The sequence below is a fragment of the Psammomys obesus genome, unplaced genomic scaffold (assembly GCF_907164565.1).
Source record: "Psammomys obesus unplaced genomic scaffold, mPsaObe1.curated_primary_1811, whole genome shotgun sequence".
Taxonomy (NCBI): Eukaryota; Metazoa; Chordata; class Mammalia; order Rodentia; family Muridae; genus Psammomys; species Psammomys obesus.
Window position 1 is genome coordinate 781,609 of NW_026596295.1, and position 15,897 is coordinate 797,505.

Here is a 15,897-nt window from a genome sequence, read left to right on the forward strand (position 1 = left end):
TCATTTCAGTTATAGTAAGGTATTCAACACTTAATGCTAACATTTGGCAGGTATCTTTTCTGAAATTGGTAATGAGCATTTATATTTTCTCAAATCTATTTTTATGTGAGCAAAATTAGTTAATGAAATATTATGGAGGGTTTAATTTTAAATTTGTAATTATATACTGCCCAGTGCCTTTGAATTAGAAAATAATCACTCCAGATAAAAATTTATATCATTTTACTTATAACTTTGCATTATTTTGCAACCAGTATGTCACAAATTGTAAATAAAATTTGGGTTTCTATGTTATATATGAGGACCTTTTCTAATTTCATTTACACATCTTAGAATTCCAATTTTCTTGATCTTTATTTTTGTAGCTCATAAAATTTAACTACTAGAATTATGTACAAATAAACTCTAAAAAGCATCTTGATTGTGAATTGCAAGAATTTTGGTCTGCTCATAAACTTACCTAAACATCATTCTTAAAAAAACAAACAAACAAAAAAAAAACTTAATGAAAAGTTAAACTTAATGAAAAAAAATTTGTATGCCTAATAGTTGCTTATCTAGAAATGATAATATTTAAAAAAGGAACTTGTAGGGCGAGATTGGGAAGGGATGGGAGAGGGAGCTACAGCTGGGGTACAAAGTGAATAAACAGTAATTAATTAAAAATAAATTTTAAAAAAGTAATTTGTAAAGCTAATCTACATCTTAGAGCCTTGATAAAGTCTTAGTAGGGAGAAGAGTGGAAAACAGTTATGTATCAAGACATCATTTATCCTTTGCTTCCAGGCAACTGGAAGCAAAAAATGCTCAAAAAATCAAATACCTAATGTTTTTCTCATTTGTATTTCTTTACCTCTCACTGTTAAATATGTGCATAGAGAAGGGCATAAATATTGGTTAAACTAAGAAGTTAGGAAGGACCTCATGAGACTGGGGAAAACTTGGGGCGTTAAGGAAGGGAGTGAGGAAGATAATAGAATAAAATGAAAGGGGAAAACTGAGAGTAAAATAGTATTCAAGGGAAAGGGTGGTTAGGAAGGTGAGGAAGCATTGGGTAGGAAAGGCATTAGGAAAGAATTAAGCAATCAAAAAAATGTAATACATATAAAATGCCTTATGGAAACCTGTTACTTTTTGAGTTGATTAAAAATATACATAAAATCTTTCTAAAAGTAAAATGTTCTTTTCAACCAGAAACAATTTCCTCTCATACCCCACATAAACTCTATAAAAGAGTTTTTGCATATTGTCATGCTTAGCTTTTGTTGAATTTCATAAAGTAATAGCAAGTGAGCAATAAAGGCTATAATCAATTCAATTAATTAGAAAGTATTTATTGACTTCCTATCACACGCCCAGCAGTATTCTTATATTATACACCTCAAAAGTCTTAAAAATAAATAAATAAATAAAAACTCTAGGGAACTCTGCCAATTAAGCATTTTGATTAGCAGGCATTAGTGCTCAGCTAATACCAGAACAATTGAAAGGAAGCTAAAACATTGATTTATGAATTTCTTACTTTTGAAAGACATTTATTGCCTAATTTCAGTTAATCAAATTGAATTTAATGAAATGCTAATTAATAAAAATTCAATTTTCCTAACTCATATAAAATGAAACATATTTCAGGTTGTAGTTTCTGTGTACTCATAAAATGATTTGAAATTTTAAAAATAGGGATCCATCATGTGTGCAGAATTCTTTACAAATGTCATAGTAAGGTTTCTATTGCTGTGAGACAGACCATGACCCAAAGCACCTTGGGGAATAGTTTATTTGGCTTACACTTCCACACCACAATCCATCACTAAGGAAAGTCAGGTAAGCAATTCCAGCTAGATGCAGAAACAGAAGCAGAGACCGTGGAGGAATGCTGCTTACTGGCTTGCTCCTCCTGACTTGTTCATTTCTTTCCTTCCTTCCTTCCTTCCTTCCTTCCTTCCTTCCTTCCTTCCTTCCTTCCTTCCTCTCTCTCTCTCTCTCTCTCTCTCTCTCTCTCTCTCTCTTTCTTTCTTTTTCTTTTTCTTTCTTTTTCACAGGCCAAACAGGTTATATGCATAGAATGGCAATTAATGAAAAAAAAAAAAGGTATCCACAATTTTCATTCCATTAAACTTTTAAATATTTGAAGGACATTAGAGATCTTAGATACAGAGCACTTGGGTACAGCAGTCAGTATTAACACTGGGTAATCACTACTCCCAGAGGCTAAACTTTGTGTTCACTTTTGTTTAATTAATTAATTAAACTTACTTCTGAATCTGAGCTTCCCCTCCCTCCTCTCCTCGAAGTCCCTTCCTCTCACCTCACCTTCCCCATTTCTCCTCAGAAAAGGGGAGACTTTCCATGAATATCATCCACCTTGGCATAATACCGCAGGACCATCTGCCAATTGATGGTATCATCCACAATGAATTACCCCCATCAAAAATTAAACAAGGAGACCAACAGATATCTGGGCCTAGGGGTTCTTGCAGAGACTGATGAATCAACCAAGGACCATGTATGGAGAAGACCTAGACCCCCTGGGATCAGATGTAGCCCATGAGCAGCTCAGTCTTCATGTCAGTTCCCTAGTAAGGTGAGCAGGGGCAGTAACTGGCATGAATTTGGTTGCCTGCTCTTTGATTACTTTCCGTTGGCAAGGTGGCCTTATTAGGCCACAGAGAAAGAGGATCCAGACAGTCATGATGAGACCTGATACACTAGGGTCAGATAGTAGGGGAGGAGGACCTCCCCTATAAGTGGACTAGGGGAGGGACATAGGTGGAGAAGAGGGAGGGAGAGTGGGATTGGGAGGAGATGAGGGAGGGGTCTACAGACTGGATACAAAGTGAATAAATTTTAATAAATAACAATAATGATGATGAATTATCAAGAAAATGCCCTACAGGCTTGCCTGCCATCCAATCTTAGGGAAACATTTTTCTCATTTGAGGTTCTCTCTTCTCAGATCACTATTGTTTGTGTCAAGTTGACAAAACACAACTGACTCCTTATCAACATGACACAAAAAAGTTCACTATTAAACTATAATCCTTTCTTTACTTTTGTTTCCAAAATGTCATGTTACAATTAATAGTACAGTATAAAACATAATATAACTTTAAAAGTTCCACAGTCTTCAAAAATTTTAACAATTTAAAAGCCGAATTTTGGTGTTTCTTTAAAGTTTCAAACTGTGTAAAATGTTCAAGGTCACTTAACTATCGGTTCTCATGAAATAAGAAAACAATCTAAATACTTTCTTTACTCCAAGAAAGAAGAACAAGTGCATAGTCGCAATCAAAGTAAAGCAAAATGAACATCCATAAGTGCAAATCAAATATTGTAGTTGAATGTCCTTCTTCTAGAATTATCTCCAGATCTGTGCTCCACAGAACCTGGACAGCTCCACTTCTCCAGTCCTGCTATCCACAACACACATAGCTCATTTGAGAGGCTCAAGTTGGCACCATTCTACAGCTGCTGCTATCCTTGGTGGTCATCCCATGGCACTGGCATCTCGAAAATGCTTCAGTCTCCACTTGCTGCACCTTGACAAATGAACTCCCAGCTTTTCTTTAGGAACTCCAACACTATTATTTGGTAACAATCTTCAGTCTTTTTTCCTAATCTCTTCAGTACTGGGGTTTCCACTACAACTAAGGGTTTACCTTTATCAATGACTTCTCCTCATCTTTCATAGTGCCAAAGCTAAGTGCTTTCCAGAACTCCCTCATGTTTTCAAAGCCAGTAACATGTGGGAGATTCATGAACGTTACTGAGTTTGGCTGCCAACATGAGACACACCTTGTCCCCCTCTGGACCACAGCTTCTGTATGTGGAACCTGAGAGAACACCACCCTGAATCCTTTGCTTCAATGATGCTGCTTTATTTTTAATTAATCATAACTGATCTCTCATCCCAAGCCAGCCAGCTGAATTGTCCCAGTAAAGCAAATGTTTCACTATAGTGGTGTTGGTCTCTTGTTAATCATAACTAATTTACAATTGACTAAACCTATGTGTTTGCAATTCAAAATTATCATTTGTATTGCCTGGATAAAGTCTTTGCAGGGTTTTCAAAATTTCATTCTAACACTTAACCCAGCCAGGCTTCCATTCTCTGCATCTTTTTCAGCACTATCTTTTAAGTTACCACAGAACAGATCATTAAGCTCTGAGTAATCAATGATTTTTCCAGCCCACTGTCAGAAAATACATCACAATCGTCCCAAGAATTTCAGGTCTGTCACAGTAATACCCCATCATAAAAAACCATTACCAAAGCATCTTGGGGAAGAAAAGTTTTATTTAGCTTACATGTCCCCATCTCAATCCACTCTTTTTCTATTTATTTTTATTTTCTTTTTAAAATTTTATTTTACATCTCAAGGGTGCCCACTCCCTCTTTTCCTCCCAGTCCCCATTTCCCGTTTCCCTTCTCCCTTTCCCAAGGAAAAGAGAGTCCCCTCCCTCTCATCAACTTTCCCCAGCATGTCAAGTCACATCAGGACTGAGCATATCTTTATCCCCTGATGTCAGCCAAGGCAGCCCTGCTGAGAATAGTTATCCAAAAACAGGCAATAGTGTCCACGTTAGAAACAACCCTCACCTCCACTCTACAGGCACCCTATATGAAGACCAAGCCACCCATTGGCTACATGTGTTCAGGGTGTCTAAGTCCAGATCATACATGTTCCTTAGTTGATGTCTCAGTCTCTGAAAACCCCCATGGGACTGGGTTGATCTTCTTGTGAGGTTCCTGTCCACTGCAGGTCCTTCCATCTTTCCCCTAACACTTTCACAGGATCCCTGGATTTCTGCCCCATGCTTGGCTGCAAGTCCCAGCATCTACCCAGATCCATTGCTGGCTGGAGCCTTTCAAAATACAGTCAAGTTAGTCTCCTGTCTACAAGCATAGCAGAGTATCATTATCAGTATCAGAGGATGGTTCTCTACAGTAGGGTGGCTCTCAGATTGTTCCAATTATTGGTTGAACTTTCCCTCAATCCTTGTTCTTTTGTGGTACATTTATACAATGAAATACTACTTAGTTATTAAAAACAAAGAAATCATGAAAATTTTAAGCAAATGAATGGAACTAGAAAAGATAATCCTAAGTGAGGTAACTCAGACCCAGAAAGATACACATGGTGTCTATTCACTTATAAGTGGATATCAGACCTTTAGAACAGGATAAGCATACTACAATCCATAGACCCAAAGGAGCTAAGTAATAACGAGGGCCTACTGAGAAGGAAAAATAGAATAGACAGCAGAAGTAGATGAAGAGAGGGAATTGGGCAGGAGATGGAATGGGGAGGGAAACAAGGGTGGGAATCAGATGTGGGGAGAATGGGGTGGTGGAGGTAAGAGGGCTAGGAACAAGAAGGGAAACATATCTTTTTCAAACTGGAAGCCTGCAACAAGATAGGCTCCTGGGAGGACACGGGTGTGACTCTAGCTGAGACTCCTAACAAGGGGGGTTTATGAAGACTGAAGTGACCACTTCTTAGCCAGGTAGGACTAGTAGAAGGAGGAGAAAAACAACCCACTGACAAAACCTTTGATCCAAAGATCATTCTTGAGGGAATTGGGACCAGGGAACAAAAGCTGGAATTTCGAGGCAAGAACTGAAGCAGAAACCATGGAGGAATGTTGCTTACTAAGTTGCTCTTGATGGTTTGCTTTCTTATATAACCCAGAAACCTATGCCCAGGAGTGGCACCACCCACAGTGATGACCTGAGTTCTCTCATCCCAACCTTAATCAAGAAAATGTACATAATCTTGCCCACAGGACAAACTTTTGGAGACATTTTCTCAATTCAACTTTCTTCTTCTCAGACGACTAGCCTAGGTCAAGTGGATAAAACACTAACGGAATAACTAAATTACTTTTAGAATCAAGTTAATGCTTTTGCCATGTGATTCCTGTTTGACGTTTTATAGGATCTAAATTCCCTAAAAGAAAACAAAAATTAAAATTAAAATGATTTTACAAAATAATTTTTAAAAGTCCCTTAATTAATCCATAAAATGTAAACATATACATAACTTCTTACGAATGTACACCCATGAAAATTAGTATCTAATGTATAATTAATATATTGATATACATCATTTGTTCCAAATAAACATTATTTTACATGGAAAATCATATTACATTTAGATTCACTATGCTCATCTATACATACAATGTAGTTATAATTTGCATGCAAACAATTGTTTGTTTTTTTAAAATATTCATTCTTTGCCATAAGACACACAAATCCAACAGAAGGTACTTCCTTGTATTAAACTTGTAATTCTTAGTTGGATTAAGTAGGCTGGCCTGTCTAGGAAGTAGCTTTATGATGGTTATTTAAAAAGAGCCATTGTCATCTCCCAAGTATCCAATTATTTTCTCTCACAAATATAAGATTTGTCTTGGAATGTATGTATTTTTTGCATTTATCTTCTTCCCTATTTCCTCTATCTTAATTTCAAGCCTTGATTTCCTCTTGCACAAATTCATATAAAAGTTTCTGTACTTCTTATACATGCACAGGCATATTAAACTTCCTAATATATAAAAATACAGTTCTGTCACATAACAGGTGTATCACAGACATTTCAAGTTCTATATTTTCTTCAGAGTGAGGTTGAAGTGTATATGGCATTCCTCACTGTCAAAGTGATTTCAGCTTACCATTGTAGTACTAGTCGAACTGACATGTCCTCAGATACAGCTATCCTTTTATGCCACCAAAGTAGTGACACTAGTCCTTTTTTTCTAGAATGTCTCTTTTATATGTCTAAAAAATTCTACTCACTTTTAAAGATTCAACTGAGATATCAATCAACAAGTGAATATAATTTGGCCATACTTTAAACTCCTATTTCTTTATTTATTAGGTATCCATTATAATTCTTAATATAGTTTTCTTTGTATTCAAATCTTCCATGTACCTGTCTTGTCTCTTCCTTTCAAATCATAGTGCTTGCTTTCCAGAAAATTAGGTTTTACCTATCTTTTTATTTCCTGTAACAACTAAAATGTCATTTCATGTAGTAGAGATACCTGATAGACATTTGTATAGAATTTAAATTAGATATCTTGAAAAGTTATATCTACTTATTTTAATAATGTTCAATTTGTCAAAAAGTTTTTGAAGCCTTTTACAATTGTTTTAAGAACCAGTGGGATTCTTTTACATGCTTTTAGTGATGACAAATCATCACTAAGATTTTATTTTGGAGTTCATTCTGAACCACATTTAGTGAATAGCATGAATGTTTAATCTAGGGTGTATTTTTTTGTTACAGTAAAAGGTGTGTGAAATAATGAGACAGAATCTCTGGAAGAGGCGTGAACTGACATTTCTAAGTTTCCCAAATACTTTCAACAATGACAATATTATTGTAATGATTTTATATTATGCTAAATTTTCTAGTTTGAAATACAGAGCACTCATTTGGCTGTGTAAGTTCTGAAATATTTGTTAGATCCACTCTGACTCTTTATAGATTCATTTCATAATTTTCTAAACCATGTTGTTTATGTGTAAAAGTAATACTTATTTTTCATTTCATTGGAGGTGTTTTATAGGTTCTAGTAAGTGAGACTCCTGTTTTCAATATTACACCAAAAAAGACTCCCCAAAGTTAAAGGAATGTTTATCTGTTGTATCAGTCATGTTGTTGTTGTTGATATTTTGTTTGTTTTGCAATCTAGCTATTCTGGCTAGCTGTTTGGATTGTGCTTGAAATGTAAGGAATTAAAGAATACATTGCAGTAGATGTCAGTTGAATATAAAATTTTAGAATTATCCAACATTTTAGCAGTTGATTATTTAAGATTCTGTTTTATCCATAATTCTTTGGTATGCCATACTTGTTTTCTAGAGGTTCTGTGTGGCTACTTTTGAATTATTCTTACTAATAGGAATCTGTGAGGTGATAGCTCAAACTAATTGGGTATCTTTATTTATATGGAGCATATGATGTGATTATTTTAATAGAATTACCATACTTATTTTTAAAGCAAAAAGTCAATTCATACTCTGTCATAATCTTCAACATTCAGCTAATCACTATTTTATTACACATAGAATGAAAATATTTTACTTTGAGCAAAAATGCTTTAACTTATCTTAAGTCAAGTTCACATGTCTGTTACACAGAGAATTGAAGTAAGTATATTCTTAGCTCTGATCATTACTTTGTTCCATTTCTAAAAGTAACAAGCTCACAACATTTGGAGACAGCATTAACAAGTTTGCTGAGATATGAAATACTTGTATACTGCAGAGGATGTGTCTATCTGTTCATGACTGCAACATTGCAGAACTTTATAATCAACACTAAACACTGGACTGTTACTCAATAAGAACAGATTTTGCTGAATATTTTTTAATCTAGAGAATCTTGATGTATAGATGATATAACTTAAAAATTCACCCTTGTGCCACAGTGGAATATGATGCAGCCAGTCCTGATGAGACCTGATAGGTTAGGTTCAGATAGAAGCAGAGGAGGTCCTCCCCTATCGGTTGACTAGGGGAGGGGCATAGGCAGAAAAGAGGGAGTGTAGGTCAGACTGGGAGGAGAAGAGGAGGAAATATATGCAGAATACAAAGTGAATGAATTGTAATAAGTAATAATAATAAATAAATAATAATGGTTATAAATTAAAAAATATTCACCTCTGCTACCTTTAACAGTCTTGCATTATTTATATAAAGGCATCATCCATTAGATCAGTGGTCTTTTAATATCTGCATTTTACCTTCTGTGATAAAAGGTTGAGAGCATAGGAAGATAGGTATCTAATGAGGACACAGAGGAGTAGTGCTTCAGTGATTTTTTTCTCAATTTCTAAGGTTCATATTAAGAAGATGACTGTATTATTTATCTTAGTAAGTACTGAGTGCTCAAGTAAATAAGAGTAATATATTTCATTTATAGTGTCATCTCTTGTTTTCAGATGATGTGTTATTTTAAAAGTTCTTTCTGGTTAATCCACAGAGCATTAATATTTTTAAATAATGTTATTTTTCACATATTTTCTTTTTTAAAAGTAAATTATATTTAATGTTTTATTCAGTGTTCATTGTCATAATTTTTTAATTTTAATTTTTATTAATTACACTTTATTCACTTTGTATCCCCCCATAACCCCACTCTCCCCCCTCCCAATCACACCTTCCCTCCCCCTTATCCATGAATGCCCTTCCCAAAGTCCGCTGATAGGGGAGGTCTTCTTATCCTTCCTTCTGTTCTTAGTCTATCATATCTCATCAGGAGTGACGGCATTGTCTTCCTCTGTGGCCTGGTAAGGCTGCTCCCCACTCAGGGGGAGGTGATCAAAGAGCAGGCCAATCAGTTCATGTTAGAGGCAGTCCCTGTTCCCATTAATATGGAACCCACTTGTACACTGAACTGCTATGGGCTACATCTGTGCAGGGGTTCTAGGTTGTCTCCATGCATGGTATTTGGTTGGAGTATCAGTCTCAGATAAAAAACCCTGTGCTCAGATTTTTTGGTTTAGTTGTTCTCATTGTGGCGCTACTGTCATCTCCAGATCTTACTATTTCCCACTTCTTTCATAAGGTTCCATGCACCCTGCCAAACAGTTGGCCATAAATCTCAGCATCTTCTTTGATATTCTGCAGGGCAGAACTTTTCAGAGGCCCTCGGAGGGAGGTTCCTAACTTGTTTCCTATTTTTTTCTTCTTCTGATGTCCATCCTCTTTGCCTTTCAGGATGGGGATTGAGCATTTTAGCCAGAGTTCACCCTCTTTAGGTTTACAGACTTTAGTAGGTTTATCCTATTTTATATGTCTATGTGAGTGAGTATATACCGTGTGCATCTTTTTACTTCTGGGACAGCTCACTCAGGATGATCCTTTGCAGTTTCCACCATTTACCTGCAAATTTCATGATTTCCTTATTTTTCATTGCTGAGTAATATTCCATTGTGTAATTTTACCACAATTTCTGTATCAATTCTTCAGTTGAGAGGTATCTGGGTTGTTTCCAGCTTCTGGCTATCGCAAATAAAGCTGCTACAAACATGGTTGAACAAATGTTCTTATTGTGTACTTGAGTCTCTTTTGGATATATGCCTAGGAGTGGTATAACTGGATCTTGAGGAAGGGCTATTCCTAGTTGTCTGAGAAAGCGCCAGATTGATTTCCAGAGTGGTTGTACAAGTTTACATTCTCACCAGCAGTGGAGGAGGGTTCCCCTTTCTCCACAACCTCTCCAGCATGTGTTGTCACTTGAGTTTTTGATCTTGGCCATTCTGATGGGTGCAAGGTGAAAACTTAGGGTCATTGATTTGCATTTCCCTGATGGCTAATGAGGTTGAGCATTTCTTTAAGTGTTTCTCTGCCATTTGATTTCCTCTATCGAAAATTCTCTGATAAGCTCTGTTCCCCATTTTTTAATTGGATTACTTGAATTGTTGATTTTCAACTTCTTTAGTTCTTTATATATACTGGATATTAGCCCTCTGTCAGATAGAGGGTTGGTGAAGATTCTTTCCCAATCTGTAGGCATTCAGTTTGTTTTGATGACAGTGTCCTTTGCTTTACAGAAGCTTTTCAGTTTCATGAGGTCCCACATATTGATTGTTGCTCTTAGAGCCTGTGCTGTTGGTATTCTGTTCAGGAAGTTGTCTCTTGTACCAATGAGTTCAAGGCTTTTCCCCACTTTTTCTTCTAACCGATTTAAAGTGTCCGGTTTTATGTTGAGGTCTTTGATCCACTTGGACTTTAGTTTTGTGCAAGGTGGTAAGTATGCATCTATTTGTATTTTTCTACATGTAGACATCCAATTGGACCAACACCATTTATTGAAGACGCTATGTTTTTTCCATTGTATGGTTTGGTATCTTTGGCAAAGATCAGGGATCGATAAGTGTGTGGGTTTATTTCTGGGTCTTCTATTCGATTCCATTGATACACAATTTTGTTTCTATGCCAGTACCATGCAGTATTTAAAACTGTTGCTCTAGAGTACAACTTAAGATCAGGGATGGAGATACCTCCGAAGATCTTTTATTGTAGAGGATTGTTTTAGCAATTCTCGGTTTCTTGTTATTCCATATGAAGTTGAAAAATTTTCTTTCCAGGTCTGTAAAGAATTGTGTTGGTAATTTGATGGGAGTCGCGTTGAATCATTCGATTGCTTTTGGTAAGATGGCCATTTTTACTATGTTAATCCTGCCAAGCCATGAGCATGGGAGATCTTTCCATCTTCTGATATCTTCTAATTCTTTCTTCAGAGACTTGAAATTTTTTTCCTACAAGTCTTTCAATTGCTTGCTTAGTGTTACACCAAGTTACTTAATGTCATTTGTGGTTATTGTGAAGAGTGTTGTTTCCCTAATTTCTTTCTCAGCCCTATTATCTTTTGTATACTGTAGGGCTACTAATTTCTTTGAATTAATTTTGTATCCAGCCACTTTGCTGTAGGTTTTTATCAGCTGTAGGAGTTCCCTGGTAGAATTTTTGAGGTCACTCACATATACTATCATATCATCTGCAAATAGTGATAATTTGACTTCTTCCTTTCCAGTTTCTCTCCCCTTGATCTCCTTCAATTTTCTTATTTCTCTAGCAAGGACTTCCAGAACTATATTGAAGAGATATGGAGAGAGTGGGCAGCCTTGCCTTGTCCTTGATTTCAGCGGGATTCATTTAAGTTTCTCTCCATTTAGTTTGATGTTAGCTATAGGCTTGCTGTATATTGCCTTTACTATGTTTAGATATGTGCCTTGTATCCCTGATTTCTCCAGCACTTTAAACATGAATAGATTTTGGGTTTTGTCAAATGCTTTTTCAGCATCTAAGGTGATTATCATGTGTTTTTTTTTTCTTTCAGTTTGGTAACATGTTGGATCATATTAATGGATTTCTGTATATTGAACCACTTGTGCATATTTGGGATGAAGCCTACTTGGTCATAGTGGATGATATCTTTGATGTGCTCTTGTGTTCGGTTTGCAAGTATTTTGTTGAGTATTTTTGCATCAATGTTCATAAGGGAGACTGGCCTGAAATTCTCTTTCTTTGTTGGGTTTTTGTGAGGTTTAGGTACCAAGGTGACTGTGGATTAATACAATGAGTTTGGTAGTGTTCCTTCTGTTTCTATTTTGTGGAATAGTTTGAAGAGAACTGGAGTTAGCTCTTCTTTGAAGGTCTGGTAGAATTCTGCCCTGAAAACATCTAGTCCTGGGCTTTATTTGTATGGGATACTTTTGATGACCACTATTTCCTTAGGGGATATAGGACTATTTAATTGATTTCCCTGGTCTTGATTCAGCTTTGGTTTAAGTGGAATCGAACCAGAAAATTTTTCATTTCATTTAGATTTTCAAATTTTGTGGCATACAGACTTTTGAAGTAAGTCCTAATGATTGTTTGGATTTCTTCAGTGTCTGTAGTTATGTCTGTCTTTTCATTTCTGATTTTGTTAATTTGGATGGTGTCTCTCCACCTTTTAGTTAGTTTGGCTAAGGGTTTGTCTATCTTGTTGATTTTCTCAAAGAACCAGCTCTTGGTTTCATTGATTCTTTGAATTGTTTTATTTGTTTCTAATTTATTGATTTCACCCGTGAGTTTGATTATTTCCAGCCATCTACTCCTTTTTGGTGTGTCTGCTTCTTCTTTTTTTTTTTTTTTCTAGGATTTTTAGGTGAGCCATGAAGTTGCTTGAATGAGATATTTCGAATTTCTTCTTAATGGGACTTAGTGCTATGAACTTTCCTCTTATCACTGCTTTCATTGTGTCCCATAAGATTGGGTATGTTGTGCCTTCATTTTCATTGAATTTTAGGAAGACTAATTTATTTCTTTATTTCTTCCCTGACCCAGCTGTCATTTAGTAGTAAGTTGTTCAGTTTCCATGTGTGTATAGGCTTTTTGCTATTTCTGTTGTTGTTGAGGTCCAGCTTTATTCCATGGTGATCAGACAGGATACAAGGGATTATTTCAGTCTTCTTGTATCTGTTGAGGTTCACTTTGTGAGCAACCATATGTTCTGTTTTGGAGAAGGTTTCATGAGGTGCTGAGAAGAAGGTAAATTCTTTTGTGTTTGGGTGTAAGGTTCTGTAAATGTCTGTTAGGTCCATTTGATTCATGACCTCTGTTAGAGCCATTGTTTCCTTGTTTAATTTCTGATTTGTTGACCTGTCCTTTGTTGAGAGTGGGGTGTTGAAGTCTCCCACTCTTAATGTGTGCGGATCTATGTGTGGTTTAAGTTTTATCAATGTTTCTTTTACAAATGTGGGTGCCCTTGTATTTGGGGCATAGATGTTCAGGATTGTGATGTCTTCCTGGTGGAATTTTCCCTTGATGAGTATGAAGTGTCCTTCCCCATCTCTTTTGATTAATTTTGTTTGAATGTCTATTTTATCAGATATTAGAATGGCTATTCCTGATTGCTTCATTGGTACATTTGCTTGTGAAGCCTTTTTCCATCCCTTTACCTTCAGATAATGTCTATCTTGTGGCTTAGGTGTGTCTCTTGTACGCAACAGATTGCTGGGTCCTGTTTATGCATTCATTCTGTTAGTCTGTGTCTTTTTATTGGAGAATTGAGTCCATTGATGTTGAGAGAGTTTAATGACCAGTGTCTGTCAATTCCTTTGATTTTGATGTTGGCTGTGTTAGTAAGTTCGTGTGCTTGTTTGCTTTTTTTTTTTTTTTTTTTTTTTTTTTTTTTACCATAGTGAGGTTAATTATTTCCTTTGATTTCTTGAAAGTAGCTAGTTTTCTTGTGTTGTATTTTTCCTTCTAGTGTCTTCTGTAATGCTGGATTTGTGTGTAGGTATTGTTCAAATGTGCTTTTGTTATTGAATATCTTGTTTTCTTTGTCTATGAGGAATGAGAATTTTGCTGGGTATAGTAGCCTAGGCTGACATCTGTGTTCTCTTAGGGTCTGCATGATATCCAACCAGGCCCTTCTGGCTTTCATAGTCTCTATTGAAAAGTCAGGCGTGATTTTTTTATTACACTTTATTCATTTTGTACCCCCCTATAAGCCCCTGCCTTCTCCCCTCCCAATCCCACCCTTCCTCCCCTTTCTGCATGCATGCCCCTCCCCTAGTCCACTGATAGGGGAGGTCTTCCTCTCCTTCTTTCTGATCTTAGACTATCAGTTCTCATCAGAAGTGGCTGCATTGTCATCTTCTGTGGCCTGGTAAGGCTGCTCACCCCTCAGGGGGAGGTGATCAAAGAGCAGGCCATTCAGATTATGTCAGAGGCAGTCCCTCTTCCCATTACTATGTAACCCACTTGGAAACTGAACTGCCATGGGCTACATCTGTGCAGGGGTTCTAGGTAATCTCCATGAATAGTCCTTGGTTGGAGTATGAGTTTCTGGGAAGTTCGCTGTGTTCATATTTTCTTGCTCTGTTGCTCTCCTTGTTCCTGTCCTTTCCATCTCTTGCTATTTCCCGCTTCTTAGATAAAATTCCATTCACTCTGCCTGACAGTTGGCCATCAGGCTCAGCATCTGCTTTGATAGTCTGCAGGGCAGAGGCTTTCAGAGGCCCTCTGTGGCAGGTTCCTAGGTTGATTCCTGTGTAATTCTAATGGGTTTGCCATCATATATTACTTGGCCTTTTTCCCTTGCAACTTTTAGTATTTTTTCTTTGTTCTGTATACTTACTGTTTTGATTATTATGTGGTGGGAGGATTTTCTTTTCTGGTCTAATTTATTGGGTGTTCTGTAGGCCTCTTTTACTCTTATTGGCCTCTCCTTTAAGTTGGGGAAATTTTCTTCAATGATTTTGTTGAAAATATTTTCTGGGCCTTGGAGGAGGGAATCTTCTTTTTCCTCTATTCCTATTATTCTTAGATTTTGTCTTTTTATGTTGTCTTGGATTTCTTGGACGGTCTGTGTCAGGAATTTTTTAGATTTAACATTTTCTTTGACAGATACATCGATTTCTTCTATTGTATCTTCCACACCTGAGATTCTTTCTTCCATCTCTTGTAGTCTATTGGTTATGCTTACCTCTGTAGCTCCTGTTTTCTTCCCTAAATTCTTCCTCTCCATTATTTCCTCCATTTGTGTTTTCTTTAATTTTTCCACTTCTATCTTCACATCTTGAGCCGTTTTGTTGATTTCCTTCACCTGTCTGACTGTATTTTCCTGTTTTTCCTTCAATTCCTTTAGCTGTTTGTTTGAACAGTACTCTGTTTCTTTTATTTCTTTCAGTGATTTAAGCATTTCCTCTCTATAGGCCACAAACTGTTTGGCTGCAAATTCCTGCATTTCTTTACGGATGGCCATAATCTCTTTGTCCTTATCTTCCTCTATTTCTTTATGGATGGCCATAATCTGTTTGAGTTTATCTTCCTCTAGGTCTTTACCCATTTTATGTGTTTCCTCTGTTATCTTCTTCATGAGTATAGATGTTAGGTCATCTTCTTGAATTATTCTGGGGTGTCCAGGACTGCTTGCCCCTGGATAACTGGATTCTGGAGATGCCATATTGCACTGTCTTTTGTTGGTTGAGCTTTTATGCTGGCCTCTACCCATTTGGCCATCTTAGGTGTTGGGTTTTGGTTTCTGGTGGTTCTTGGAATTCTGTTGTGGAGAGAATCCCCTTGGTAGGAAGATGGTTTTCCTGAAGGAAGCGTCCTCAGCTTTTTGGGTATGGTCACTGAATGGTCAGTGTTTTTCACGAATTGCCACAGTTCACCTCAGGCGTAGAGACCTGAGTGGTGACTGTGGTCCTTGTTAGTCAAGGGGGTTCTCCTCTCACCCGGAGAAGTCGTGGAGACAGCTGCCCTGCTTCTGGGTTTCTTGCTGTAAATCTGGTGAGCTGCTACTGTAACCTGGGAAACATGATCGCAGTTGTTTTAGGGTCCCAAGTTCAGTCTCTTGGTTGCTGTACCAAAAATGTTGTCCT

General features: G+C 36.8%; 1 protein-coding gene across 1 annotated transcript in view; it reads left to right on the forward strand.

The window, feature by feature from the left end:
- Hdx (highly divergent homeobox) overlaps window positions 1–15,897 on the forward strand; it is a 140,730-nt gene that overhangs the window by 24,287 nt on the left and 100,546 nt on the right. The gene's annotated exons all lie outside the window — the stretch shown is intronic.